At 36.1% G+C, this 5,137-nt stretch overlaps 1 long non-coding RNA gene across 1 annotated transcript; it reads left to right on the top strand.

Annotated features, from left to right (window-relative positions):
• Positions 1–3,482: 3,482 nt before the first annotated feature.
• LOC139793668 (uncharacterized) lies at positions 3,483–4,866 on the top strand. Its single transcript, XR_011724704.1, has 2 exons — positions 3,483–3,672; positions 4,779–4,866. It is a non-coding gene; the product is annotated as an uncharacterized lncRNA (long non-coding RNA).
• The last annotated feature ends 271 nt before the right edge of the window (positions 4,867–5,137 follow it).

The following is a 5,137-nucleotide window of genomic DNA, read 5'->3' as shown; positions in this document are numbered from 1 at the left end:
CAAATTTTACCAGTTATATTCTTTCCTGGAAAGGTGAGGTATATGTGAAAGGTTATTACTATTTTCTATTGGAACAAATATTTTTACCTGTGATTTGACCTCCCTCTTCAATCACCTTCACAATAGAGGATGTGAAAAGTGTTGCTGTTCTACATCCCAGTGAGTTGGATATGACAAGATTCTTTTCAGCACTTTCCAATCACTGCAGCTGGGCATTCTCCAGCCCTCAGAATTTATGCAAATGATGTGCTATTTTCTGCTTTGACTATCAAAACCAGACATCAGTCATGCAGCAGCCAAAGCTGAACTGGATACTATGGAAGAGGGAAAGAAGAAATTTAACTATCCATAATATTTGTCAGTAGTAATCCTAAGGGTAATGTATTTTAAAATTGAAATGTCTTTGTGTTTACCTTCACAGGGGGTTCAAGTCCCAAAAGCTCTTTGTTGCTGACTCATATATATATTTTCTCGATATAGGTTATTGGTAATTTTGCACAAAATATGCACAATATTTAAACGTTTAAAACAATATTCCATGGGAAAAGAAACTTTTTATCTTATTAAGGATGTTTTATAGAATTTGGCAGTTAAGCAAGGACTTGATAAACTTGTGAAACCTATAAAATTAAGATACACATTTCTTTAGCATAAGATGTTTCCCTGCTTCACAGAATTCTAACAATCAGCTGAGAGTGTGAGGTGATGAGAAATTTAATTGGAACCCAATGAATGTGAGGAATTATTCCTCAACTTTAGAGTCTTGTTCATAAAATCACAATCATGCCTGTTAAGTTGCCTCTGTTATTGTTGCTTTTATGAGAGTTTAATTTTGGCAAGCATTCCTTACCTGAGGGATAGCTTTCTAAAACATGATTGTTCCTCTCTGATTATTAAGAACACAGTTTATTTTCAGACAGGGTGATTGTTGAAAAAATGTTTGTTTAATTTCCTGCCTCTATGCTGTCCACATGGATTTAAAAAAAAATTAAAAATTGTCTCATTATTCTATTGCACTTAATTTGACAAAAATCGATATCACTGGCAGACTTTTCTACAAAAGTGTCTAGTATTAAACACATGTGCTGCCTGAATTTTTTCTAACAGTCTGTGATTTAAGCTGGTCCCAGTCAGGTCGGGCATGTTATACCTTCCTAGGGAATGTAGATTGTAGTTTTGGCACTAGACCTAGTTGCCCAGGTTTCCTCTTGGATGTCTTCAAAATATAGCACTATATTTCTAGAAGAGTATCACGGAATAGGGCAGTCCTGAATGATCAGTCCCATTGTAAGATTAGGACAACCACTTCTTAATGGAGCTTCTCGGAGAGAGGAAGCACTTGAAGATGGAATATGCAAAAGCATATTGAGTGATGCTTAGTAGATACAGATGGGTATGGATACAGAGAGACATTTAAAGATGGAGTTACAGGGCTTGAATTATTCAGTCTAGAAAAATAGCTGACACTACTCAAGGTTTTTTGTTTTGTTTTGTTTTTTTAAAGAAAGGAGATGTAGGACAGTAATTATCTTTACTGGAAAATTGAAGGCCACAAGCAGTTACTTGTGAGCGGAGAACAAAGAAGAAAATCAGGTGAAAAGGATGAGGGAAGAGAAAAATGCAATTGCTTAGGTTAGAGTATCAGGAGTTTGTTTAAGAATTTATCAGTTAAGCAAATGCAAAACATAGATTTACCTGAAGAAGTACACTCCAAACCATTAAAATTATAATACCATTAATTTAATACAAGTAACTATGATTGGGTCTGGATTTTCAAGCTACTGCAACAAGATCTGTCTTATTTGGAAAAATCTACTAAAATAAAATGATGTAATTTCACCATATTCTGGAGCCAAGTCCACTATGCTTTGCAATTGCTACAGAGTGAGTTAAAGGCCTTCAGTCCCTGTGTGCTACTGGGAACACATGCAGGACAACTTTAGTTTGGAAGCCTACAAAAGAGAAACGGGAACCAGAAGTGGCAGGGAACTTTGCACAAAGCTCCAGGCCTGCAGCACTCTGTGGACATATTTAAAGAAGTAATGACATTGGATGCACTCAATTTGCACTCAATTTGACAAATCAAATTGCTCTTTAAAAGAATCTTTATGAACCAAGGGGGATTTCTTGGTAGAGAGAGCAGGATCACAATCAAATATAAGGAAATCCTTTCTTTTCTCCCTTTTCATGTGCTTTGTTACTAGAATACGCTCTAGTTGAAAATGGGAATAGCCCTATTTTATACTGAACCTCTGTCTTCTCCAGGGAGAGAGAATATGGTGATACTTTAGGACACTCAAGTTGCCTTTTTACTTGTTTCTGGCATATTACTTTTCAAGCAGAAGCAGTGACCTCTTCTTTCCTCTTGCAGTACCAGTTTAGCACCAAGGCTATCAGACCTCCAGCCTCCCTGTGCACAACTATGTAGCTGCCTCTTCCCTTCATGAGGCCATAGGGTTTCCTGTGCTATGTTACAGTATACAAGCAAGTTCCATCAGCAAACCACTATGGACTAAAATTTGGTTCAAAATAATCCTGTCCCTACCTCCTTAAACTGTTTTTCAGGTGGTTTTCTTCCTGGTTTAATTATACAATAAAATATTCCAGCAGGAAATGGCCTGTGCTGATCTACACAGTCATATAAATGTCCTCTTGGCAGTAACAGCAGCTACAGCTCTTATAAAATGCTTGCTGTGGTAACATTTCTTAAAGAAATAAGATGATTTAAATGTATTCTTCTCTGTCATTCATGTAGTCCTTAACTGGCTGAGGAGAGATTAGATTACAATGTATTTGGAGGCATTTCTTGGTCAAATCACTGCCTTCAAGCAAGGCTTGTTTCAAAGGACTCCAAAATTCCATAGCCATGAAACATCTCATAGCCATGAAACTAAAAGAATACATAAAACAGTAGTTGTGAATGGAATAGGGCTTTTCTCCTTGACAGATTTAAGATTTGTTGCTTTTCTAAGCTCTATTCCCCTTTCTTTTGCTTTTTCTTTTTCTTCTTCTCTTTCTCTTTCCCTTTCCTTTTCCCTTTCTCTTCCCTTTCTTCCTTCACTTCCCCTGTCCCTTCCCCCCTTCCTTCCATAGCCAAAAACTTAGCTTCACAGAAAAAAAGAAAAAAGCAAAGCCTCAGTAAAAGGAAGCCTGTGCTGTGGTGCTCTAGCTACTTACTAGGAGACTGGAGAGTGGCCTTGAGGCTCCAAGTACCAATCGTTGTTGGAAAGTGTGGCAGGAGTAAACCCAGGGGGCCACATCTGCAAGTGTGTGAATGGAGTGGAGCCTCCCTCCCACACACCAGGAATATCATCAGAAATATGTACTCTGTATGGGAGGACAGAAAATAATCTGTTTGGTTGATCACTACGGAAACCGAGATACAGCATCACTGCCAAAGTACAGGAGACAGTACGGGTTGTGACTATGACTCAAAATGACTAAAGCAGAGGTTTTTAAATGATGTTGATAAAGCAGGAAAAGGCACACACAAAAGGAGAAACATGCTTTTTAAAAAATGATATAAAAAAAATGTAATACTCCCTTTTTCACATCACTGGGAAATACAACTATAGGTTATTTCATGCCTGCAGTGTATTGAGGCTGGAGAAATTATAAAGAGTTGTGCTGCATAGAATGTATAAATTATGTTTTTGTCACAATTTCTAAACTGTAAGTAATCTATCTATGTAGAGATTCTCTTTCAATAAGTCTTTCCTTCTCTGCAATACCTTGAAATTGTAACAGTATGGAAAGGGGCATTGCAAGGGTACATGTGTAAGGGCAAACTAATTCCCTCTGGGGGTCTGCTTTGCTCTTTGCTTTACTGGCATATTCCAAAATGACAATATTATAGGCACAAAAACTCTGTGTCTTCAGCCACCCAGTTGTGCCCCGTACAGACAACAGTAATATTTAATCTCAGTTAGACATTAAGATTTGCATGCTTAATTGCAGAACAATTATTGTCTGAAACAACTGAAATATTCTGGGAGTTTTAGAATGCTTTTAGTTTGCTGGAAATCATGATTCCTGCAATATCAACTCAGAGTCAAAACGAAACAAAAACAAAACACCAAAGTAAACAGTAATTTTCCTTATAGATGAGATTATTTGATTTGCTTTAAACTCTTTTTATTACGTCATTCCTGCTCTATGGCATGCTATCTAAGAAAATGCTATTGCATTATGGAAGAGACAGGAATATATCTCTCTTTTTCAGGATATAGTTTAACATTTTTTTCCCCTCAGCATTATTATGTATTATTTATTGCAACACCTTAGTCACAAAAAATAAGAGAGTGTTGAAATCCACAAAGATTTGGACATTTAAAGGTTGGCAATGGGAATCAGCATGTAAACACAGCTTTTATATAGCTTTTAACACAGCAAACAGATAGCAGATTATTGGATAAAACTTTCACCAGTAAAAAGTGTATTGGCCAGTGGTGGGTCTGTTTGTCTGTTCTTGTTAACAGAAATGCAAACACCCTGGAAAATATTGTTCTGTACCTTGTGACTGTGTATGTTTTACATTTTATTATTCAGTTATTTTGGCTGGTATCTTGAAACAGATGGGACTCCTAGAAAATAAATATTTAACCCAGCAGGCCAGTAGCTAATGTTTGAAATCATATTTAGTACAAGTACAATGGCATTAATGCCATCAATAGTTATACAGACCTTATGCCTGTAACATTTCTACCTAGCCTTCTATTTTAATTTCTTCCTAATGTTATAAAAATGTGCCCTTTGTGACTAAGAGTTTCTTTATTTAGGTGACCTCAAATATATTCTTTATGGAAGGTTAGAAGATAAAGAAAAATCTTTTCAGCTGTTTTTAATAAATGCTAACTTGGAAAAATATGCTCTCCTTTATGTGATTTTTTTTTTCTTTTCTTTTTGCATCCATCAGAAATTGTTCTCTTTTGAAACTGAAATAAAAATATATTGTGCATAATGAAACTGTACTTTTCCTAGATGGAGAAAAATAGCTTAAAGGCATAATTAAATAATAAAAATTTAAACCACTGAAATTTTCATGCTGAGCTCGTCAGTGGGTACAAATAAAAGAACAAGTGAATTAGCAAGGCCAACTGATGTTGACCAGTGTGACTACAGTGAACCTACAACACAT

Source organism: Heliangelus exortis, chromosome 2, assembly GCF_036169615.1.
Source record: "Heliangelus exortis chromosome 2, bHelExo1.hap1, whole genome shotgun sequence".
Lineage (NCBI taxonomy): Eukaryota > Metazoa > Chordata > Aves > Apodiformes > Trochilidae > Heliangelus > Heliangelus exortis.
Note: the sequence above shows the minus strand (reverse complement) of the source record. Positions and strands in the feature narration are given on the sequence as shown.